Here is a 27,497-nt window from a genome sequence, read left to right on the forward strand (position 1 = left end):
AATGAATCTATAAAAAATAACTGATCAAGTAAAATGTGATTTGAATTTTAATATACTGGATATAGATATATGTTCATTAATACCTGGCGAGGTAAAGGCATTTAGTCTAAGTTGCCAGAGGCATTCCTTAGCCTCCAGCATAGTCTACTCATCACCTCCCTTATGTATGTTGTGCGGAATTCTATCTATAATGAAAAATAGAAATTTTTTGAAACTTGGACATTTAGTACTGTGTGTGAAAAGAGAACATGTAGTTTTTTGCTTTTTAATGTCTCTGACATGTTCCACAATACGTTCTCTAAGCTTCCTAATAGTTTTCCCAACATAAAATGCTGAACATGTCGAGCATGTTGCTAGATAAACAATCATCTTGGTGTTACAATTACAGTAGACAGGGCATCTAATAGTTTTACCGAAATTGCAAATAGCAACATAAGGACCATCGTTAATGTATTTACATGTACGACAGGTTCCACATTTGCTCATCCTAGACATTTTAAAAGTGTCCTTATTTGTATTCATCTCATAAATTTCCTTTAAATTCCTCCCTCTGCTGAATGTAATCTTTGGATGACTGCCAATAATCTCTATCAATTCAGCATTATTCGTAAAAAACACTTGTCCATGTCTCATGCATAATATTAACAATGTTATACGATGTTCCATTGTATAATCTGAACTGCCCTCAGGTTAATAATCCATTTTGTTTCTTTCACATCTGGTTACAGGGAAAGACTATGGGCAGGATTCACGAAGCCTCCGTGTAAGAGTTATAACTCATACACGGAGGCTGCAGTTAAACGGAGTGATGTCAGCATGCTCTGCATATTCATGAGAGCATGCTGAATCACACCTAAGGCTAACACGGTCCGTGTAAGACAGTAGGGGGCGTGTCCGTAGGCCGAGCCCTCTAAGCGGACACGTCCCCAGAAGAGTAAAAGTGCCCAAAGTAAACACCCACGACAGAGTCCATGGAAATGTGAATAAACACAACACAACACATGTCCCCACAGACTACGAACATAAAATTTACAAATGAACATCACATAATTTTTTTTAAATTGTAAAGATGTTTAACAGTGAGTGCGCTCGTTTGCACGGGCGTGCCCGTAGCGCAGCTACAATTAGCAGTCAGTGGGAAAGCATATAAGAACTAAATATGCAAAGTAAGCCAAGAAGCAATACCGTAGTGGTAGAGATGTTGGCTGAAGAGCAGGCATTCATGGTTCGAGCCCCCACAACACCAATTTTTATTTTTAGCAAAATAAGCACAAAACAAGTCCCTGACAAATATGTACACATAAAATCACATTTTATGTAAAATGTAATGAAATAGCCCATCTATATTGAAGAAATGTGAGGTAACAAAACAATAAAAAATGCCAGATGTGCCCATAGCTGAGCTACAGTTTAACAGGGTGAGTGCATCTGCCCGTAGGTGAGCAGTGGTTTAACTGGTGCAAAATGAGTGCCCGTAGCTGAGCAGTGGTTTAACACGCTAAAGCTATGTGCCTCTAACTGAGCTGAGCATAATACGCGTGCTGATAGCCAAATGAGGCTTAAACCAGCGTACCCCATTTGCGCGGAGCTGCGCACCGCGCAAACAAGCTAACCGACGGGCAACGTTGAGCAAGCCGTATCAAAACTGCCTTTACACAGACACACCCCTCAGCATGTCTGGACAGTCATAAAAAATAAAAAGTAGTGGCCAGGTTCGAACCCAGGATACTATACACCATAGTCAAGGTACCAAACCACTAAGCCATGACAGCAGTACCTATAAATGCAATAATAGCTAATATATAGGAATGAATACAAACTGGAGCATGACAATGCGGGTTTACTGAAGTTGATACAATTCCAAAATGGCCAATCACAGATATGTGTGGGAAAAACGGACTATATAAGCCCCATAGGTGGGAATACAGAGCATAAATGATTGTAGAACTGAACTGCAGGAAGAATGACAGGAGTAGGAGAGGGTTGTTGCTTTCAAGCACAGAGGTGGGGCGTTGAGGAGTCCAGGTACATGGTCTGGCTCCTAGTCCACAATCATGAGGCCCAACTCATGCAGGGCCAGGTCCTCTGGGGAGCATACAGGGCTGAGGCGTGGGACCGGTTGGCTCATGATCTCACCAGTGCCACAGGGATTCCAAGGACTGGTGAGCAGGTCCATCACCACCATGCGGACCTGAAGAGACGCAAGCAGGACCAACTGAACCTTTGGATCCAGGAGGCCCGGAAAATGCCCAACGCCCCACTACTGAGTAAGTTACATTTAATTATGTATGTAAGAAATTAAACTAGCTGATATTATGGAGATGTGTATTCCAATATTACTTAATTTATATTGCAGCTGCAGGTGTCCGTTCTGCGAACCGCAGAGCCTATGGCAATAGGCTGGTGCGGTTGCGCCACCAGGCAGGTCAGTAATCCACTACCAGTAACTGTAAAGAAATATAAAAGTATGACAGTCAGCAAAAGAGTGCAGTCTAGTCACTAAGGAATACAATGTGCAAGTAACAGTGTGAAAGTGTCTGCAAGTATTGCTTGATTACAAAAGTGTGTTGCAGCCTGTAAGCCAAACAGAAAAATGAAAATGTCTGACATAAATTCTGAAATAAAAATGCCCCGCCTGTAAGAAAATAGTACAGAACCTGCAGCAGGCTGAAAAGTATAACTGCAGAAGATGATGAAATCACATGTGTGAACTATATCCCTGTTGAAATACTGAAACATGACAGAAGTGAGATTGCTGGAAAGGATTGTAAAAACTACAGGTAAAACATGTCAATAAAGCCTAGAAGTAAGTACCATCCTGAATAGTAAAATGAAAACAAGTGAGAGAGTGTGAGAAAGTGTCATGAATCCAGCAATACAGTAGTAATAACCCCTGAATAAAGTATACTGCAGTCAAGACAGAATGAAATGCATGTGAGAATCAAAACCAAACAGTGAAATCTGTTCAAAGTGTTGCTGCATCTGGAATGTGTATCCCAAAATCTGGATATGTTGCTCTCAGTCTGCAATATGCAGATAGTATGATTGTCTGATATACCAAACATCCACACTTGTCTACAGCTATATAAAGCAAATGTAGCAGGATGATGTAGCTGAACAAAGCTAGATATGAATGTGTATGAAGAACAATAAAATGTATATTGATGTTGCAGTAACAGTCCTATCACCAAGTTGAAATAGTTATCATATAGGAAACTGTAGTTAGAACAGTAGTGTGTATATATCTGTAGCTATTGGAAATGTACAACATATGTATTGGTATTTGAAGGTGTTAATATTATTTTCTTCACCCCACCCTATAACCACATATAACCCATTCCACGTGAAAATGGTATGTGCAATCACAATTAACACCCCTGGACGTTTGTCCTGTTGGGTCATATATATTTGCATGTCCGTTGATGCATCTGCCCTGTTCATACATCCAAACCTGATGGCCTGTTGCCATCAATTAACCCTGCATGTTGTTGGACTGTGTATTGCTGTTCAAATTATGCATGTGTTATGCACCCTGTTCAATGGTGTGAATATCTGGGTGTTTGGTTAATGGGAATACTAATGCATGCTGTTACAACTAATTGTGAATGGTATTATATGTCACTAACCCAAACTGTCATGACATAATGCAAAACATAGGACGACAGGGAAGGCGGGTTCCAGCGGACCCACCTCTCCCACCTCAGCTGGCGAGTGCACCTGGCACTAGTGCCTAGTCTGGACCCTCCTCCGGTGGCCCTGTGCCACCTGCGGATGGAAGCGCTGCAGGGGATGGGGCTCGCCCCCCCTCTGCAAGTGTGGCCAGAGGAGAACCACCACTCACCCTCCGTAGCGTCCGGACTGTGGTGCGTAGGGAGATTCGGGACTCTGTTCTCGAGCCCCTACGCCAGTTTGAGGCACGGGTGGCACAACTTACGGGCATGCCTGTGGGTGGGGATATCAGTTCCACTGTTGCCATCTGTGGGCTCATGGGCTCTGGATATCCAAACCTCCGTCCCCGTCAATTGTGTAACCCCCACATGTGTCATACACCGCCCCTGTATGCATCTTGTTTGTCTTGTCTGTTTACCTACCCAACCTACCTCCCCAGCTGTACCAACTTCCTTCACCTGACATACCACTCTCACCTGAAAAAAAAAAAAAAGGGCACTCTGTACCCACAAAAAAATTACGCCCCATACATAGCTGCCCATTCCGCACACATGTCTGCTGGACATGGAATCTATCAATTACAATTGGCTGTACAACAAGTATTATTGTTGTCCTGACACCTCTCTCAGGGGTGGAAGGTTTCAAATGTCACACCAAATTACATACATATGCACAGCTGTTGCTGATGAAGAAATGGGCAGCTATGGGCCTTACCTACATCCCTCCTGCAAATCCCAAGCTTGTTTTCCTACTGTCTTACCCTCTTTGTGACCCCTTTTTCACCACTTTCCTGTCTCCCCATTTTCATTTCTTTCAAAGAAAATAGCTGGTGTCGCCAGAGTAAGCACGTTTAAGTGGTTGTAAGCGGTGGCGTGTGTGCAGAGAGCTAACCGCCAGTGCGCATGCGTGAGCTCCGCGCAAACCAGCGCTAACCCGGTTACAACTGCTTAAAAGTGCCTTAGTCACTTTGATTGACAGGTCCTGTACTCAGTTCAAAAGCAAAATAAAATCCCACTGTTAGTCCTGAACCCAGGACCTCGGAAACACTAGTCTGTATGACCTACCACTAAGCCATGACTCTTATACAAAAACATTGTGCTAAAATAAATATAACATGTAATAGTAGGGATTAATTTAAAGGGAATATAGGATGTGTAGTACCCAAAGCATGTCATGTAGAATTACTGTCAAAACTACTGGATTCCCATAATAGTAGTGTGTGAACAGAAACAGCCATGCTACTTGTTAGCTTGTAGGTAATAATGTCAGTTAATGTACATATATAAATGTATGTATATGTACATATATATATATATATATATATATATATATATATATATATATATATATAAATATATATCTATATATAGTTGTAGGTGTCATTGTGCATACACACTTACTACAGGGAACAGGAGAGGAATGGAGAAATGTGAATCTACAACACAGCCTGAATCATGAGAGAGATACTAACCTTTACACTCACAGAACAGTGTCCACAGCATACCAGCATGGTCCCCGCCCTTACAATCTGAAAGGGCAACGCCTATCTCACATACCCTTTTATAGCACTGACCTGAAATCACAGTGAGAACTGCAATCAGTACACAACTGGCTGTATGCAATTAGCAAATGCTGGCTTACAATTGGTGCAGAGGCCATCACATGGACCTATGCAGATACCTACAAAAGCATCCAGTACTAACACTCCACACATGCAATACATTCATTGCACTGTCTGGAAGCAGACAGAGGGAGAGAGAAAACTGAGAGAGAGAGAGAGAACAAAAAAAAAACCTACACACTGTGACTCTGTGACTCTAAGCTGTCAGCAGTGACAGTAGCAGCAGTGATCAGAAGCAGTGGTAACACAACCAGCTGCAAGAAACACAGGTAATGCAAAGTAGCAGGTTAATAGTGTGCATACTGTGAACCCTCCAAATGTGTCATAGGTCTGTATCTATAGGTATGTCCATGTGATATGTTGTGTGTACGTAGTTCCACCAAAAGGGGATGACCATACATTACATGTCAATCAGTGTTAGGCCATGATCCTGGCAGCAGTTGTCTGTGCGTTGCCCTCAGCAATGGCTGTAGTGACGGCTTTGAAAGGTCAGCCAGGTTCAAAAGGCAGGATCATCCCATCACAAAGGCACACTGGCTGGGAACAAGTGTCTGCAGGTACCCGATATCACTGCATATGCATCCCATACTGCATAATTCCATAGCTTAGCAGACCAGGCCGGTTATGCATATGATGTGGTAGTTCCCAGGGTCAGTCGAGGTGCCTCCTTAGTGGTGTGGGACCACTGTCGCTGTATGCCACTGTCCAGGTACATATCCTGTAGTACGGCCAAGATAAATTATCAGTGTTATATGCGGTTGTATGTCCTCTTGGAGTGCAGGTAGCACACATCCAGGGATAGCATGAGGTCACAGTGATGCTGTGTGTTCTGCTCTGCTGAGGGCGGCCCTCACCTGGACATGTGAGATGATAGGGAGGTTACATAAAGCTGTGATAACTATTTCAACTGGTGGGGGAGAAGGAGGGGGGATACGTGCACCGAACCTGTCTGCAAGACTGTTGCCAATATCCGTGTGTTTGGTGAATGTTAAGTAGGTGTGTATTAACACAGAGCATATCTGAGGCATTTGGTCCATATGTGTAACATAACTGAAGAAGGCCTTGTAGTCATCCATAGTGTTTGTGGCCATTTCCCTCCCAGAGTAGGCCATGGCCGTTGTTATGATGGACCGTAGCGTAGTACCAGTGCTGACCACAGATGCCTTCCCTTAATGTGAATGTGCTCTGTCCTGCAGTAGCCTCCTGCTATTGTTATACAATCTGCCTCTGTCTGGGGTCCACCGGACAGGAAGCCTAACATTTGTGCATAGGGTCTGGGTTAGAAATGTGTATGCAAGTTCCATGCAATCTGTGGCATGTCCATGGTAAGCATTTGCAAAGGGGTCAGCAGTGTGGGTTGTGGCTTCCACTGGCCCAGTGTGCTGCATGGATACCATCTCAGTCCCAACAAGTGAATAACTGTCTAATCACATACATATCAAAGTAGTCTACTGTGCTGGTGGTGGTGGTGGGATATGTATATCCAGGCCGAGTAACTTGTGTCCACATCGCACTAGTGGATGGCGTCCCACATACAGTACCTTGGGATGAACCCCCAGAGTGAGGTTGTGCATTGGACCTGTCAGTGTGTGCTGACCGATGGGGCATGCTACTATGTTGTGTGGAATGTGGCAGGTATTGTTGCACAGGTGTTGGCTGAGCACTGATATCTGGCCATGTACCTGTGTATCCACCACGACACACACACATGCAACATATGGGAGTAGTAGTATATCACTACACATGAGTATCATGTATAGTATGTGTGCCATATATTGCTGACATAGTCTGCTGGTATCCTGTTTGTGTTCTCTTCCAGGGAGATGGCGCGTCAGCGTAATCCCACCTACTCTGCAGCGGAAGATGAGGAGATCCACCAGAGCCTGGTGCGGGGGTATGACATCCTGTTTTCCCGCACCAGTCAAAATCAGCAGGAGAGGTCTGCACTGTGGCAAGACCTTGTCCGTAGGGTAAATGATATTGGCATGCATAATAGGACATATGAGCAGGTACGACATCACTGCAGAGATTTAATCTGAAGTGTCCGTCAGCGTGCATCAGATATCCACAGGCAACAGGTTGCCACAGGAGGTGGGGTGGCCACACATCCCCCCCTCACCAGACTGGAGGGGCTAATCCTAAGTGTTGTGGCTCCAGCCCCGGAACAGCAACAGCAGTACACCTGCATCATGATGGAGGATGGATCCACACAGCAGCACGACATGGAGCATGCAGGTAATATGCCATATGTACACTTGACTGTTCTGTACACTGTTAGTTTATGCATGTGTAAGGTGTGTCCGTGGTATGTATCTGTCATCATAGTATGTAATTGTGCATGTGTGATACTGGCAATATCAGCAGCTGACGTGTGAAAGGCAACTGGTGTACTACTGCACTGTATCATATGCAATATCAATGGCACAGTTGTGCCCACTGACATTAATCTCATCATTTCTGCAGGTCCCTCCTGGGTTACAGCAAGGCAGGCCATCCATGTTGGTGAGTGTGTTTAACATAACTTATAATAGTCCTGATAATGCTAGTAACAGTAGTGTAACTCAGTAGTGCTCTGTGTGTATACTGCGTGGTGTGCATGTGTGCATGTGTGCAGGTGTGCCTCTGCCCATGTGTGCATGTGTGCATGTGTGCAGGTGTGCCTGTGTCCATGTGTGCATGTGTGCATGTCTGCATGTGTGCCTGTGTCCACGTGTGCATGTGTGCATGTGTGCATGTGTGCCTGTGTCCACGTGTGCATGTGTGCATGTGTGCATGTGTGCACGTGACCACGTGTGCATGTGTGCATGTGTCCATGTGTGCATGTGACCACGTGTGCATGTGTGCATGTGTGCATGTGTCCATGTGTGCATGTGTCCACGTGTGCATGTGTGCATGTGTCCACGTGTGCATGTGTCCACGTGTGCATGTGTGCATGTGTGCCTGTGTGCATGTGTGCATGTGTGCCTGTGTGCATGTGTCCACGTGTGCATGTCTGCATGTGTGCCTGTGTCCATGTGTGCATGTGTGCCTGTGTCCATGTGTGCATGTGTGCATGTGTCCATGTGTGCATGTGTGCATGTGTGCAGAAGTGCATCACTGGTAACAATGTCTGGAGACTGTAAACTGTGTTTCCTGTCTTCCTCCCACAGGTTCTGGTGCTGCTCTGTTGATCTGCAGCAGGGAACCTGAATCTTGTGCCACGGGTACTGGTAATGATGATATTTGTGTAATGGTACAGGAAGGTGTGTCAGGGTCCGCCATTGGTCAGCCAATTGACAGTACACAGCTGTCAATCCCATCATTGTGCACAGTCATCCTGCCAGTACATCCTTTGTCACCATTGTCCCTAGGTGATCGACAGGATACAGTGGGCATAGACCAGGGTAATGTGGTACCTGTGGCACATGCATCCCCACACAGCAGCCATGGGCAGGGTCCTCCGATGGTACCAGACAGACAGTTGCCCATGGGTTCTCGTGGGAGCATCCGTGGGCGTACTGCCTCTGGCCGACGTGCCCAAAGAGGTCTGTCAACCTCAGCTATGTTTCGGACTGTCATGCAGACACAGTCGCGTATGGAAAGGTACACCAGACAGGGTCTGATGGAGCTGAGAGCATGTCGCACAGCCATGACAGACAGTATGCGTGACATTGCGGATGCTATCCATAATTTCATAGACAGATGTGGGGACATATTACAGCAGTTCCACAACCAAATGTCCATGAGCCAGGGCAATGGTGGGCGTTTGCGGCGTGGCCGTATGCCGGCAACAGCAGCAGCTGGCAGTCGGCGCGGATGACAACAGGCTCGCGCACGCCCCCATAGTGCCAGCAGCAGCCCCAGCAATGCTGGGTCTGTGCTGTCATCAGAACGCCCCAGGAGACCACGTGCACGTGGCTCTGGACAGTCCCAACAGGGACCTGTGTCCAGTCAACACACTCCCGCTTCTGATGACAGTACCCAGTCTGGCTTAGTACTGGATACGGTCCGTAGCACACCTGCCAGGCACAGGTACCGTGTCCGTGCCCACAGACACTGATCTGTATGACCTGCCAGGTGCAGTCTGTGGCTGTCCACAAACCCCTGTATATGGCAGCCATGAGGTGGAACTGTGTGCGTGCATACACACATGCGAAATGTTAACACCTAGGGCGACCACATACACGCACGCCCTGCACCAACACTGCCCCACCCTGTACTGCTGCCCCTCACCAACACACATACACACACATGTCAATTGGTGGTATCAGTGGCTGACTCAGGCATACCTAATTCACACCTTGTGCATATGATGACACTGTGCCACCTCCTGCAATCTCCAACATCATTGCGGGAACAGGTAAACACGTTGCTGATGCACAGGGTGACTACATAGAAGTGTATTAGTAGTATCATGTTGGTAACAGTACAGTGTGCTGCTATGACTGTGTGTATATCCCAGCATGACTGCTGCAGTAACTGTATGAATGTCCTGAATTGTTATCTGCACCCATAGTACATACCAAAGTGTAACAGCTGCACATAATTGCATGCCGGTGGTAAGGTTGTCAACAGATAGCCGCATACATGGGTAGCACAGGGGGGAAGCTAACGCAAGTAGTGATATGCAATGGTGGACATGTACAGTAATGGTGTCAAGTTGCCCACAACGACTATGCAATGTGGATGTTTGTGCATGTAAATATGTGTGCAGTACCAATGTAATCCAAATCACAAATAACTATGACATAATATCAGTTCTACCATGGGCATCTGCGCTGTGTATTCCTGGGTACATGTTGATAGTGCCTACATATTTGCATTGTTACTTACTGTTATTGTTACCCCTTCTTTGTTGTACAATGCACTACTTCCAGCCCTGCTTACTGTAGCTTTGTTTGCATGCATGTTCGCTTGGGGTTCCCTGGAACACTGCTTACACCTGCAATGCAGAGTTACAGTGCTTCTGTAGACTCCTAGTGACATCTGCATAGCGTACGATACGTATGTCAACTTTACACATGACAGAATGTCACTGTCTGTCCTGTACGCATGTACGTTGCCTGTGACACATTGCACATGTCTTACCTTGCATTTACCCACGTGTGCAGTCATATATGCCAGTGCTATGAAACAGTAGTGGTACACCCACACATACACACCTTCAGTATGTTGTTCCCCATTGGCCCTATGTGTTGGTACTCACCATGGCAATCACACTACTAGGGTAGCATGTGCAAAGGTAACCTGTGAATCACCTCTATGGTCCAGTTGTGGTTTATGTGAGTCATGTGGCAATGTCACAGCTGCCACATGTATGCAGTCAGCCATCACCCTTGGCCAGGAACGTACAACACGTGTGGGATGCCACCACACAGCCAATCTGGGGACTGAGCTCACTGAACCCAGTAATGCCATACCCTGTCAGGTGGCATGTCATATATACTACATCCTGGACAAACTTCAACCCCAATCCCTGCTGCTACTATTGATAAAACCCCTGAAGATGTTTCTGATAGTTTTGACCAAGTCTTTACTGAGACATTTCAAGCCCTAGCTAGCCATCTACCTCCTAGCTCCCCTGGTCCTGAAAGTAGCACCCCTAGAAACCTACTTGCGTTCAGCTGCCAACCAGTCGCCACTTCACTTCTCCGTACCTTGATTGAAAAAGTAAAACCCACTACACTTTCTGCTGATCAACTCCCTGCCGAGTACCTACAAAAATCAGCTGATGCTATTGCTTACCCCATCTCAAAACTAATCAAACAAACCATGGTAGAATCTAAATTTCCCACCATCTGGAAAATATCCTATGTAATCCCACTTCACAAAGGAGGCAGCTCTACTGAATTCTCCAATTATAGGCCAATAGCTATACTCTCTCCACTTGCAAAGATTATGGAAACTTTATTCATAGACAATTCATGCACCACCTAATCCAAAATCGCCTTATGGCAGACACTCAGCATGGCTGCTGTCCTCATCACAGCACTACTTCAGGCCTCCTAGCCTTTACTAACACCATAAACCATACTTGCAACACTAATTATATATCCTCAGCCCTCTTTTTGGATCTTTCCAAGGCATACGATATGGTTGATCACCAACTTGTAATCCACACCCTGCAAACATTCTGTCTAGATATTGGAGCATTCCAGTGGTTTCAATCCTACCTGCATGGTCAACAGCAGGCTGGCCTCTGGCAGAACAAACTCTCTAACCTTCTACCTAACACCCTCAGAGTACCACAAGGCTCTATACTAGGGTCCTTGCTGTTCTCCATCTTCATTAACGACCTTTATACTGTCATCCCAAAAGTCAGTTGTATACAATATGCTGATGACTCTACTCTGATCTGCTCAGCCACATCTCCAGTAGAGTTATGGTCAGCTACCCAGACCACCTTTAATACAATAGAAAACTGGCTTTCTGAACATCGTCTGATCCTAAATCCCAAATAAGCTAAACTGCTGTTATTTCACCAACACGTAGGTCTACCGCTTTCACCTTTACCATAACATCAACTGATGGCACAATAATCTCCCCTGACCCATCTACTAAACTATTAGGTGTCATCATAGACAATAATCTCAAATGTGACCTACATGTTAACCAAATTATCAAAGCCATCAATAAAAAACTAGGGTCACTTTACAGAATAAAAGCCTTCCTAACCCCTCCAGCTAAAAGTGCCATAGCTCGCTCACACCTTCTTTCAACCCTTCTGTATGCATCCCCTCTACTCTCGAATATGAACAAGACTGTCCTTAACAAACACTCAATTTTCTACAACCACATTGCCAGGTTTGCCACTGGGCTGCCTTTTAGGACACATCATTGCATCAATCTAAATCAGCTTGGTTGGCTTGAACTACCCAGCCTAATACAGTATAACAACTGATTATGTCCTATAAAATCCTCTATAATCCGAACAATACTCCTGCACTTATAGGTTCATAGGTTCATAGGTTCATAGGTTCATACTAGGCTATCTGCCCTAGGGCATTTATAAGCCTAGCCAGAGTATGTTTGGCTTTCGCCACCCATTTTAAATTAATTTTGCTATGCCCTTTTTTGAGATTAGTATACTGTGCCTCTGTCTAACAGTGACACAGAAGTGATACCAGTAAACCTATGATCTCCCATCCACTCATCAAGATTCCTCTTGAAGAGAGTCAATGAGGGACTCTGCCTAACCTGGACTGGGATTTTATTCCATAGTGAAGGGAGCCTCTAGGTTATGAATCTGTCCCTCCAGCATGTCCTATTTATTTCAGTGCTGAGGTTCAAGTCTCTCGAGCGTGTATTTTTTGAGGTGCAGCATGTCCCTTAATTCTGGGTTGGACATGGCCTTATACGTCAGGCACAGGTCAACTCTGAGCAGGTGGTATGCCACTGAGTAGAGCTGGAGTTTCTTTAACCAGGCAGCATATGGCATCTGTTTGAGCCCTTTGATCCTCTTGGTGAGGTACTTTTGGGGTCTTTCCAGTTGCTGCAGGTGTTTGGTAAGGTACATCCCAAAAGGGGCATTGTACTCAATTATGGGCCTTATGAGGGATGAGTAAAGAGGCACGATGACCTCCCCTAATCTAGATGTGAATCCCTTCATGATTAGGTGGGCTATATAAAATGTTTTTCTAAACACTTTGGCCACATGGTTGTCAAATGAGAGATTGCTATCAACTTGGGTCCCCAGGACCCTAATGACTTCTTCTGTACTTAATGGATTACCACCTATGTGGTAATTTGTGGGCACTTTGTTTTTGCCAAAGGGGATGACTATACACTTTTGGCGTTTAGCTTGAGGCCATGGCTCTGGCACCAGTTGTCTGTTTCTATGAGGCCCTTTTGGAGGATGCTTGTGTCGGCTGGAGAGTCGATTATGGCGCCCAGTTTGCAGTCATCTGCAAACTTGGTCAGCCACAGTCCTTCCGTGTTGGCCTGTACCTCCGAGAAATATATACCAAACAAGAGAGGTCCCAGGACTGAGCTTTGTGGGACGCCACTTGTAACTGGTTTGGAGTCTGACATGGCTCCAGCAATTTTAACCATGTGGGTTCTGTCCTTGAGCCAGTTTGCAACCCATCTAGTGACATAGGGGTTTATATTTAAGCTGGTGAGCTTATCTATAATGCCCGAGTGGGGTATTGTATCGAAGGTTTTTGTGAGGTCCAGATAGGCTGTGTGGACCACCTTCCCTTCGTCAATGGCCTTGGTGACTGTTTCAAAGAAGTCAACCAGGTTTAAGAGGCAGGATCTGCCCTTAACAAAGCCAAACTGGGTAGGATCCAGTGTCTGTAGGTCCCCAATATCTTTATTTATGAGGTCCATGATGATCCTTTCCATAGCTTTGCAGACCGAGCTAGTCAGGCTTATGGGGCGATAGTTTCCAGGGTCCGTTGAGGCACCACCTTTGTGGAGAGGGACCACTGTTGCTGTACGCCACTCTTTGGGTACATATCCTGTAGTAAGGCTGAGATTGAACAGTAGTTTTATGTTTGGGTTTAGCTCTTCTTGGAGTTCATGTAGGACGCAGCCTGGGACACCGTCTGGTCCCATTGATGCTGTGTTTTTTGCTTTGGAGAGGGCGGCTCCCACTTGAGCATCTGAGATGTCGGGGGGGGGCAGCACTCTGCTGGGATAGATATTTGCCCTTTTGGTGGGGAGGGGGGGGAGAAGTTTGCGCTGAACCTGTCAGCTAGGATGTTGGCAATGTCTGTGGGATCAGTGTATTTTTTTGTCATTTTGGACTAATTCTGAGCATATCTAGGAATTCCCACGCAGGTTCCTAACATAGCTAAAGAAAGCCTTGTGATTATCTTTAGTGTCCTGTGCAATTTTTCTCTCGAAGCTGGCCTTTGACGATTTTATGAGTGCCCTTAGTTTTTTGCTAATACTGATCAGAGAAGCCTTCCCTTTTTGGGATTTTGCTCTATCATGTAGTAGCTTCCTCCTTCTATTGTATAGTTTGTTTATGGCTGGGGTCCACCAGACAGGTCGTCTGCCTTTGGAGGATTGGGTCTTGGTTTTATTTGGGATTGCATGATCCATGCATTCCTGAAGGTGTTCATAGAATGCATTTATAAAGGATTCTGCGGTCTGGGCCATTTTCCACAGGCCCAGGGGCTTTGAAGGATTCCACCTCGGTTTTGAGGAGTGTGAAATTTGCTTTAGAGAAGTTTTTCACTGTGGTTTTCTGGGCACGGGGTGGGGTCGGGATGTGAATATCCACTGAGTTCAGTTTATGCTCTGATCTTACCAGTGTGGTGTACACCTCTGGTCTGAAGCATAGAGTCCCCATGTTGGTGATGATCAGGTCCAGTATGTTTTCCCTCTTGTGGGAGTGGTAACAAGTTGTTCCATAGCATTTGAGTTTATGAATTCTAGGAACCTTTGGGCAAGGGTGTTGGAGCTAGAGTAATGCTCCCAATCTATGTTTGGGTAGTTGAAGTCACCCAATATAATGGTGTTGGAGAGACCTTCATATTTTCCAGTGTTCTCAGGAAAGCCGAGTGGGGTTCCTGGGTTTGGGAGGGTGGTCTGTAGCAGGCTATAAACTGGAAGGCAGTTTTACCCACTGTTAGTTGCACATGGATAGTCTCTGATGCTTCATGCTTTGCCACCAACCTGGAGGTGTGGGTATCTTTGATGAATATCGATACTCCCCTCCTTTTGTGGTTCGGTCCAAGTTTTGGGGCGAAAAGCATGGTATGAGGTATAACCTGGTAGTGCTGGGGTGCTCTCGGAGTCCTGAACCAGGTTTCTGTTACTGCACAGATATCAATGTTCTCCATGCTAAGGAGAGTTTCGAGTCGTGCATCTTGAGGTTTAGACTTCTAGCGTTGAGTAGCATTACTCTTAGTTTCTTATCCCTTGTGATACCTATGGAGGTGGTTTTGTCTTTTGAGCCTTGCCTAAAAAGGCACTATGGGGGTAGCAAGAGCCTTTGCCAATATCCGAAAGCCCAGGGGTGACAGGTGCAAGCCGTCCCTAGCAAAGCATCGTGGCTTGTCGTGCATATCATCCCACGCTGACAGGCATTGGATCCCCTTTGAATGACACCAATACTTAAGCCAATTGTTGAAATTGATCATCTTGTCTTCATATTGTGGCATCATTCTTGGTGAGGGTAAGATGCTACTCAAGGTCAGGGTCATACCAGCCTGGGCTACATGCTCAGAGAGCTCCTCTATGTCTCTTTTCATGTAGCCGAGGGAGGTATGTCTCAGGTCATTCACACCAGCATGGACAATGACTGAGTCATATTTGTACTTGCCTTGGAGTGACCTGAGTGCTTGTGTTATGTGGCGGATCCTAGCGCCAGACAGGCTGCTCACCGTGACCTTCTCCTTGTTCAGCCTGGTGAGCGGGACGTCAGTGTGCCTGACGATAGAGTCACCTATTACAAGTGTATCAGGTGTGTTGTTTAGCCTTAAGGGCTGTGACTTTTTGGCACACTAGCTTTGTGAGCTATGTGTTGCATGTGTTTTGTTTTGGGGTAGCGGTTGCTTGGGTGTCTGCTTTGGATGTCTCTGCTGCTTAGACAGATCTTTATTTAGAGCCTCCGAGTATGTTTTTGTGTGATTATGTGTTTGGTTTGCTGTCGTGGTAGGTCTATGTGAGACTGGAATTGTAGTGAGTGTGGTTTCCTTCTCCTCCTGACTGGTTATGCCAGTACTGAGTTGAGAGAGTTTAGCCTCCAGTTTGGCTATATGGTTGCATCTCTCACATGTGTTGGAATTTGTTGGGAGGAGGAGAGGGTTGTCTGTGTACATGAGGCAGTTGTAACATTGCCTCAAGATTCCCATATCAAATATTATCACCCCCTATAACAATCCTAGACCGTTTCGATCCTCGAACAAACTACTAATTCAGACTAGCAAATTTAATAACACAGCCGGTGATTCTCTCTTTGCAAACTCTGTAAGTAGATCCTGGAACTCACTTCCAGCTGATATTACCTTACTTTCCACCTTAGGTCAATTTAACACTAGACTCAAACAACATTTGTCACTTAACTGGCTATGTCAATGTATCAAGCCTGGCTAACTTGAATGTGTAAAATCTGTTAACCAGTTTACTGTGTAATTTAATTTAATCCTGACTTGTGCTCAGGACTAACTTTAACCTGTGGAACATGTTTAACTTGCTTACTTATGTAATCTCTGTAAATAATCTCTTTGTAATATGTAATGCTGGTATTATGTAATGCTGTATCTGCTTACCCTTGTAGCTTTTCTCCCCGGGCCTCCGCTGGAAATGGACATGCATCCAGTCGGACTATCCCGATCAACAAATGTAGGATAAATAAATAAATAAATAAAATATATTACAGTGACTACAATACAAGTCAGACATTGACACGCACTGACAGCATTCTGAACACACTGGGGCATACGTGGGGACTCAGAATAGCATCCTGCCTGAGCATCACACACCTCCGCAGCTGGCACACAGGCATATGTTCCGTCAGAACAGAGCACATGCCACACATGGCACACACATCCCCTGTGCCACACACTCACAGCCTGTAGGGCTACACAACACACCTGCTACAGACGTGTCAGGTACCTGTCTTGGGTGCTGCACTCGGGTCCCACTCAACAGGCTGTATCTGGTGAAGGTCACAGTGGTATGCCTCAGGGGCACTATGGTCCACCACAGAACACATGCATACAGGTCAGTCAGAGGCATGGACACATATGACTCACTCATTGACCATGCCAGTATGGCTGACCTGAGACATACCTCCCTGGACTACATGATAGGGAACATAGAATGGATCTCTCAGCATGTGGCACAGGCCAGTATGAGCCTGATCTTGGCTGCCAACATACCCTCACCAGGTATGCTACCACTATATGTGGGAAGGGTGTTGTATGTCTACATTATGCTCAGTCTCCAATGTCATTCATAGGGTATCCGCTGGCTGTCAACGTGTGCTTACATGCTAGTGAAGCCACAATGATGTGCAAGGGTCATCTTGCACGTGACACCCATGGCCCGATGTATAATGGCAAAGCTCCTTGGTACACACATACTGCCTTATGCTGCAGGACATGGTTTACATAGCCACCTCCGTGGGTATCACACAGGTTAGGACACTAACAGTGCTGCTACACAACAACAGCAGTGTACACCGGAAGATGCATGCACCGGACACTGCCCTCAGCACGGTGAACTGCAATGTCTGTGCAGTACCAGATTCCTGATTCATGGCTCACAGGTGTTACCCATCACTGACAGGTTATGCCCCATACCATGCCTGTCGTCCCTACACATGTAACACACATGGACAGGGGGTGGTATCCCAAGGTACCACAGATACACACACCTCCAGGTTGTTGGCACAGCACAAAGCATCAGGGCCTAATCATGTGCAGCTAACAGTGTGTAGGACTGCCATCTGGTTCATAGCCTGGCACACACAACCCTCCCATACACAGGAAGACCACCTATCCTCCATAACAACACTGGCAATATGACAGTCTCAAGAACTGTGTTGATATGGCTGGACTGCATCCAGCCAAACATTGTGCGTGAGCATTACTGTAGCTACAACACACTAGTTGAAGGGTTCACAGCATGTGGTCACTGAATTGCAGTGGAATGACATGTTACCACTACCACAACAGGTGGGAACATGCAGCACCTGTACATCGACTACATGTACACTATATGGCCCAGACCATATGTGTATCCCCTGCTGTAGGTATTTTACCATATACACCCACACTGTATAGACACATACCGCGTGCGGACCCTGCAGAGTAAGACACAGTTATATTGGTATACATTGCAAATACCATTTATCCACTCGAGGCATGTGGTAACTACTGCAGGTCACAGGTATTTATGTGTATGTGTCACACACATACATCATGTGTGCAATGCCATTGCTGGTTTAGGCAATGGCATGCATTGTTATGTACAAAGACCCACACAAGGTCATACTGTATGACACAACCACACGTGGCAGTTGTGGGTTACCAAAACATACCTATCTGTACTCTGACAATGGTAATAGACACAGTAGCAGAGCGCACTATTGGCATTACTAGCCAACTAGCCCTGTTTGGCTGTGCTGATAGTGTGGTGACATCCCCTGTATTTACTGGGGGAATATGCAGCATCTGGTGTATTGTAGCATTTGCCAAAAGGATTTGTTCTCTCACACTTGCATTTACACACACCCTACTACCCCCCCACACACACACATGCACATTTGTCATTTGCAGGATTCATTCCTCTACCTAACTAAGTCACGACACGTGAGAGAGACACATTAGCAAAGCACACTATTCGGATTACTAGATAGTTCTTTTTCTCTGGCTGTACTTATAGGGTGCTGACAACATCAGTATTTTGAAAGGGTAATGTGCATCAGGTAGTGTGATCTCCTGATTGCCAAAACTAACATGTTTTTCATATGGAAATGCACACACACAAACTCCCCACATCCAAACTTGCAGGTTTTAAACCCCCTACCTAAATATGTTATGGTACTTGAGAGTGACGCTGTAGCAGGTTGCACTATTCTGAGTACTGGCAGATGTGCTTTCTCAAGCTGTATGTATAGGGTGCTGTCATCATCACTGTTTGGAAAGGGTAATGTGCATCATGTAGTGTGATCCCCTGATTTCAAAAAAGCACATGTGTTTCCTACAGAATTGTATACACACAGAGTCCCCACATCCAAACACACACACATGCCATTTACAGGTTTCAAACTCCTACCTAACTATATTATGACACACAGGAGAGACGCATTAGTGGAGTACGCTATTCGATTTACTGGGAGGTTTCCCTTCTCCTGCTGTACTTATAGGGTGCTGACATCATCAGTGTTTAGAAAGGGGAATGTGCATCCTGTAGTGTGTTCTCCCAGTTGCCAAAAGGGACATTTCCCTCACACAAAATTGCACGCACACTAACCCCCCTCCTCCAAACACACACACTTGCCATTTGCAGGATTCAAACCACTACCTAACTATGCTATGATACTCGAGTCAGACGCATTAGCAGAGTGCGCTATTCGCATTACTGGGAGGCTTTTCTTCTCCTGCTTTACTTATAGGGTGCTGACATCATCTGTGTTTAGAAAGGGGAATGTGCATCCTGTAGTGTGTTCTCCCAGTTGCCAAAAGGGACATTTCCCTCACACAAAATTGCACACACACTAACCCCCCTCATCCAAACACACACACTTGCCATTTGCAGGATTCACACCACTGCCTAACTATGTTATGACACTCGAGATGGATGTATTAGCAGAGGGCGCTATTCACATTACTGGGAGGCTTTCCTTCTCCTGTTGTACTTATAGGGTGCTGACATCATCTGTGTTTAAAAAGGGGAATGTGCATCCTGTAGTGTGTTCTCCCAGTTGCCAAAAGGGACATTTCCCTCACACAAAATTGCATACACACTAACCCCCCTCATCCAAACACACACACGTGCCAGTTGCAGGATTCTAGCCACTTTTTAATTATGTTATGACACTCGAGACGGACGCATTAGCAGAGCGCGCTATTCGCATTACTGGGAGGCTTTCTTTCTCCTGCTGTACTTATAGGGTGCTGACATCATCTGTGTTTAGAAAGGGGAATGTGCATCCTGTAGTGTGTTCTCCCAGTTGCCAAAAGGGACATTTCCCTCACACAAAATTGCACATACACTAACGCTGCTCATCCAAACACACACACTTGCCATTTGCAGGGTTCAAAACACTACCTAACTATGTTATGACACTCAAGACGGACGCATTAGCAGAGTGTGCTATTCGCATTACTGGGAGGTTTTCCTTCTCCTGCTGTACTTATAGGGTGCTGACATCATCCGTGCTTAGATAGGGGAATGTGCATCCTGTAGTGTATTCTCCTAGTTGGCAAAAGTGATACTTCTTTCAAACAGTCTTGAACACACACTAACCTCATCCACACACACACTGAGCATGTATAGGATTCAAACCCCTACCTAATTATGTTATGACACTCGAGACGGACGCATTAGCAGAACGCGCTATTCGCATTACTGGGAGGTTTCCTTCTCCTGCTGTACTTATAGGGTGCTGACATCATCAGTGTTTAGAAAGGGGAATGTGCATCCTGTAGTGTGTTTTCCCATTTGCCAAAATGGACATTTCCTTCTCACAGCCTTTCACACACACAAACCCCACTCATCTACCCACACACACACTCAGCATTTGAAGGATTCAAACCCCTATCTAACTACATTATGACACTTGAAAGAGACGCATTAGCAGAGCGCACTATCCAAAATACTGGGCATCTGCTCTGCACCTGTAGTATTTATAGGGTGCTGACATCTTTATTTCTACAGAGGTATGTACATGTGGTACTACCTGTCAGGTGGGGGATAGCATATATATGCATTTGCAGCCACCTACGTCAGGGTCAGATATGCACATCGCACTGGCAGGTTATGTTCTATACCATGCTTTGGGACCACAGGACCTGTAACACACAACACAACCAGTCCAGAACACCACACCCACATCCAGGACACACACTTAGCTTCCCTGGGAACAGTGCCAGGATATGCAGGTGTTCACATACACCATTCCAGTTGTTAACATCAGGTACAGGCATATTGTGTGTGAGAACTACTCAGGCCTCTACCACTTTACCCTACAGCCACTACAATTTGTGGGTCCATGTGCTATGGCAGAACCACACACCACAGCCACATGGGGGAATACATATTGCACCTGTCCATCTGCAACGTGGGTACTCACTGTTCCACACCAGAGGTAGACCACCATTGTTGATATCTGACCGTACCCACCTTTCCCTGGACATCCATATCCCATCTCCACCCCCAGGCAAGGTTGTCACTGCACACAAACTGTATTTAGTACAAGCAGACTCTACACTTGTGTAGACTGGGGTGGACAACTTCAGAGGACCCATGCTGGGGGACTATACTGGCCACTCAGCATAATCCTTGACAATTGCATTCTATGAGCATGTGTATGGTTTGCATTGGTCATGCTATCCTACATATACCCATGACTGCTCCACAACAAGACACCTGTCAGCTGTACACCAGCCATATATGCACCGTACAACAGACAGAGTGACCTAATACATTGCAGAGCTGTAGCCCACAGAGGGAGGACATCTGTGAACAGTTCCGGCATGACACTTTATTCACACAAACTCATTACAACACAGTGTTGACAGTGGAATCGTCCAGAGAATGCAGATAGGGCTCCCCTCAGTCTGTTATTGATGGACACCTACTGTCAGAGATCCTCAGCAACTCTCTCACAGCACACACTGACAACATGGCTGTGGCTTAGCACATTCAATCCCTGGGACCTCCACGGTGCCCCTGCTTGACAGAGGCACAGCTCACTAGCCTCACATGTTGCCTTCTGTGACCTACTTTACAGTGGCACAGTAGCCTACTGTCCTGGGGATGCAGATGCCAAGCACACTCTGGCTGAGCTGTCATTCCCTAGGGCAAGAAGCCTAGTATTGACCTCTACAGCCATATGTTCAATTGTCGGATGCACAATATTTGTTGTGCTGTTCTACTGTTTGCAGGTCTTTATTGCCATAGCATTCCCTGTTCCTATGACCAACTTGTGTATCTGTGGAAGATGTTTGCATATGACGGCGATCCACTATATCTCTTATGTCTCTGTAGTCATTTACTGTGTGCACTGGGCAGATTGCTGTGTTGTGGTTGGTTCCTGAACTGACACGTACAAATACCAGATATGTGTGGCCAACTGCTAAACGGAGATATGGCCTAAGTGTGTGAGCATGCCCAGTTCAGCCTTTCCATGGCATGTTGTCTGACATATGCCTCATTTATCAAAGTGTGCGAGCATGCCCAGTGTGAGTTTTCCATATGTTGCCCTCTGAAGTCCACCACATATTTGGGTGTGTGTGAACTTCAACAATATCTCACATTTATGGTTGTGTGTTGGGTGTCATGTTGTGTACTAACTGGCCAACTGCTTCGTGTCTGCCCCAACAGGGATTATACTGTGCCTGCAGGGATTGCATGGGATACTTTGCAGACAGTTCTCAACATACTTTCATAATGACCTAACACTGTAGTACCGTATAGTGTACTGGTTCAGTACTTTCACTGTGGTGGACAGTATCCTGGGCTTTAGTCCTATGACTGCTTGACATCTTCATAGTGAGCACAACAGACTGTGTAGGGGCCAGTTGTGCACATATGACCATGTTGCAATATGTTCAGATATGGACTACCTACACCAGGCTCGTCCAACATTGCTAGTGTATTCCACAACATGGGTGGACATTGGCAAACACTAGCAATGTTCCTTGGCCATTTCTGATGCTAGTCACAGGGTGTGTTTGTCCTTCGACACACATTGTAACTGGAGTTTGCCATGACATATGTCATGGTTAGTATACTGTGCCTCCGTCTACCTCTGACATAACAGTGATACCCAGGGTTAGCCTACCATCTCCCATCCACTCATCAGGATTCTTCTTGAGGGGTGTCGATATGTGACTCTCTGGCTGACCTGTACCAGGAGTTTACTGAAGAGTGGGGGTGCCTTCTGTGTTATGGATCATTCTGTACAGCTTGTCCTATGTATGTCAGTGCTGGGGTTCAGGTCTCTCATGTGCATAGCTCACTGCCATTCAGATTGTACAAGGTGCAACATGTTTATTCATTCCAGGTTGGACATGGCTTCATACATCAGGCACAGCTTTCCTGTAGCTGGGAAGTATGGCGGTGTGTGGGGCTGCAGTTTGTTTGCTCAGGCAACACATGGCATCTGTTCATGCTCTTTGCTACTCCTGGTGGGGTACTGTTGTGGACTTTACAGTTGATGGAGGTGTCTGCTGCCGTATATCCCACAGGGGCTATTGTAGTCACTTGTGACGCTGATGGAGGATGACTGCAGAGCCACAGTGAGTTCCCCTTATCTACATCTGCCAACCTTCATGTTTGGGTGGGTATATAGTATATGTTTCTGCGAACACTACAGCCACATGTTTTTCCAGTGCAGGATATCTATCACCTTTTGTACCCAGGTCTCACATTACATGTTAGGTACCTCATGGGTTAACACCTGTGTGGTAATTTGTGGGCACTTACTGTATATCCACGGTGGTTGTCTATACACAGTTCTGCAATTAGCTTGCTGACATGGCTATGGCTACAGTTGTCTGTTTGTAGGTGGCCCTTTTGTGGGTTGCTTGTGTCAGCTGGGGGTCGGATATGGTGGGCTGTTTGTACTCCTCTGCATACATGTTCAGTCACAGTCCTTCCATGTTGGCCTATACCTATGGGACATATATACAGAACGGGGGTGGGGAGGGCAAGACCAAGCCTTGTGGGATGCCACTCATATCTACTTTGTAGTCTGACATGGATGCGGCATGTCTGACCATGTCAGTTCTGTCCTTGGTCTGGTTTGCAATCCCTCTACTGACATAGGGGTATATATTTAAGCTGGTGAACATATCCATACTGAACTCGTACGGTATTGTCTAGAAGCATGTCCACGGTCCAGCTACACTGTGTGGACCACATTGCCCTCATCAATGACCTTAATGACTGCTTCAAATGGGTCAGACATGTTTAGGGGCAGGTTCTGCAGTTACGACAGCCACTCTGTGTAGGGTCCAGTATCAGTAGGTCCACAATAGCCTTCTGTCTGCAGTACATACTGATCCTTTCCATAGTTGTGCAGAACAAGCTTGTCAGGATCCTGGGGTGGTAGTTTGGAGTATCCATTCAGGCAACACCTTTGTTGTGATGGACCACTGTTGTTGTACACTGCTCTTTGGGTACATATCCTGTGGTAAGGCTGACATTGGGCAGTAGTGTGATTTGGCATTCCATTATTCTTGGAGTCCATGTTGGCCTCAGCACAGGACACCATCACATACCTTTGCTGCTGTGTGTTCTGCTTTGCAGATGATGGCTGTTACCTCAGCATCTGCAATGTCAGGGGACCATCAGTCTGCTGGGATAGGTATATTGCACTCTGGGGGGGGGGGTGTTTGCACTGCACCTGACAGGTTGTATGTTAGCAATATGTGTGTGTGTTTGGTATGTTGTTTGTAATATCTGTGTGATTTGGAGCATATCTGTGGATGCCCAACATGGTTCCTGCCATCAGTTGGGTAAGCCTTGTGATTATCCTTAGTGTCCTGTACGTTTTGTATCTTCATAGGTTCATGGGCTCATACTACTATACATGCTAGGCCATTAGTAAGCCTAGCCAGAGTGTGTGTGTCTTTCGCCACCCCTGCTATGTTCTATTATGGCCATTTATGAAGTTCTTCACTGTGCCTCTGTCTGGTCGTAACACAGTGAGGACCCCCAGTATACATGTACGGTCATCCATCCACTTGGCAATATTCCTGTTGAGGGGTGTCAGTGAGAGGCTCTGTCTACCATGGATTGGGATCCTGTTTCTGGGTGTGGGGAGCCTCTGGGTTATGTATCTGTCCCTCCAGCACATCTTATTTCATTATGTGTTGAGGCTGACATCTGTGACTCTCACAGCTCCAATGGCTTTGATTTCCTGTGGTGGAGCATGTCCATTACTCCTGTGTTGGACATGACCTTGTACAAGAGACATACAATGCCTCTGTGTAGGCAGTCTGTGACTGCAGTCAGCTGGGGTGTCTACAGCCAGGCAGCATATGACATATATTTCACACCCTTTATCCTGTTGGTGGGGTAACTATGAGGTCTTCCGAACCGCTGCAGGTGTCACGTACGGTACATCCCATATGAGTCATTGTACTAGATTATGGGTCTGATAAGGGAACAGTAGAGCGGCACAGTGACCTCTGTTGATGTTGATGTGAATCCTTTCATGATACGGTGTCCAATATCGACAATCTTCATAGCCACATTGGCATTGTGAGTGTCACATGACAGATTAATGTCGACCTGTGTCCCTAGGTCCCTGATTACTCCTTGCATACATAATGGTTTGACACCTATGTGGTAATTTGTGTGTACCTTGTCTGGTATTTGGTGGGACATTCATACTGTCCAGTGTCTTCAGGATGTCTGGGTGGAGTTCTTGTGTGTGAGAGTGTGGTCTGTCGCATGCTACAGACTGTACAGCAGTTTTGACTACAGTTATGTGCACATGGGTGGTCTTCACTGCTTTGTGCATTGTCAGTTACCTGGCCATATGGGTGTCTGTGCTGCATATGGATACTCCCCCTCCTTTGATGTTTTGGTGCAGGTGTTGGGGCCATAACACATGATATGTGGTATAACCTAGTAGTGCTGGTGTGCTATCACTAGGCTTGCAGCAGGCTTCTGTCACTGCACAGACATCGATGTTCTCCATAATGGGAAGTGCCTCAGGGGCATGCATATTGCAGTTTACACATCTGGCATTGGTCAGCATTACCCTTAGGTTTCCTACCACTTATGTTTTCTAGGGTGGTGGATAGTCTTTTTGGCCTTGCCTACATACGGCTCTATGGAGGCGGCAAAGGCCTTATCCAGTATCCAGACGCACGGGTAACAGGTGCAAGCCATCCCTGGAACAGCAGCATGGCTTGTCATGCTTGACATCTCAAGCAGACAGACATTAGACCCTCTTGGACTGACAGCTGTAACTGTGCCAGCTGTTAAACATGAGCATTCTGTGTTTGTACTGTGGCATCATTCTTGGTGAGGGTTGGATGCTGCACACAGCCAGTGTCATACCGGCCTGGGGTACATACTCAGAGGGACCATACATGTCTCTTTTCATGTTGACCAGGGAGGTACATCTCAGGTAATTCACACCAGCATGGACATTGAGTGCATCATATTTCTGCTTGCTTTGGGGTGACCTGCGTACTTGTGTTATGTGGCATTTTGTGGCAGCCTACAGGCAGCTTTCTCTACCCTTTCCCTTGTTCAGTCTGGTGAGTGGGACAGCAGTGTGTCTGCCTATATAGACACCTATTACAACTGTATCAGGCATGTTGTTTCTCCTTCTGGCCTGTGACTGTTTGGCACACCAGCTTTGCGTACTGTTCGTTGCATGTGCTATGTTTGAAGGTTGTGGTTGCTTGTGATCTGCTTTGGAGGCTTCTGTTGGTGTGGTGTGTTTGTAATTAAGGCCTCCAGGAATATTTGTCTGTGTTTATGTGTTTGGTTTGCAGTTGTGGTAGGTCTATGTGGGACTGGGTTTGTGGTGTATGTGGTTACCTTCTCCTCCTGACTAGTTTTGACAGTACTGAGCTGGTGGAGCTCAACTTCTGGTTTGGATACATGGATGCATCTATCACATATATTTGTATTTATTGGGGGGTGTTGTGGTTGTCTGTGTACTTGGGACTGGTGTCACATTGCCTCTGGATTCACAGATTCTACTTGTTGTGGCTGGACTTAGTGGATTGTATGTGTGGACATATGTTATTTCCATACTACTGGTCAGTGATTACTTCCCTTTTTATGTTTGCCCTATCATGTGGTAGCTTCCTCATTCTCTTGCATGGTTTGGTAATGGCTGGAGTCCAGCATGCCAGATGCCTGTGTGTATGGCATTGTGTGTTGTTGTTATTTGTGATTGCATATTCCAAGCATTCCTGGCTGTGTTCATGGAATGCCTGTATAACATGTTCTGTGGTGTGTCCCATATTCTGCACTTGCACAAGGCCTTTTGTGGATTCAACATCGGTTTTGAGGGCTGCAACCTATGCTTTACACATGTTTTTCACTGTGGTATTTTGGCCAGGGACTGGGGTCAGGATGTGTATATCCAGTGTGATTACTCTATGGTCTGGTCTTACCAGTGAGGGGTACACTTCTCATCTTGCCATCCAGTACACATGTTGCTGATTATCACATCCAGTATGCTTACCCCTCTTGTGGGAGTGGTACATTGTTCCTGGGCATTTTGGTTTATGGATTCTGGGAAATTTTCTCCTACTGTGTTGGTGCTAGTATAATGCTCCCGGTGTATGTCTGGGTATTTTCAGTCAAGCAATATAATGTGGTTTGGGGGCTTGATATATTCATGTATTCCGACATAGGCCAGGTGCAGTTCCTGGTATTAGGACAGTAGTCTGCAGCAGGCTATATACTGGGAGGCGGTTTTAGCCATTGGTATTTGACCATGGCTAATCCATGCTGCTTCTTGTTGTGGTACCAACATGGGGGTGTGGTTATCCTTGCCGTTTCTTGCTAGTCACCCTCCTTTTGTAGCTTGTTCCATGTTTTGCGGCTGTACAGCACAGTATGA

The sequence above is a fragment of the Protopterus annectens genome, chromosome 5.part1 (assembly GCF_019279795.1).
Source record: "Protopterus annectens isolate FY-2018-M chromosome 5.part1, PAN1.0, whole genome shotgun sequence".
In the NCBI taxonomy this organism is placed as follows: Eukaryota; Metazoa; Chordata; order Ceratodontiformes; family Protopteridae; genus Protopterus; species Protopterus annectens.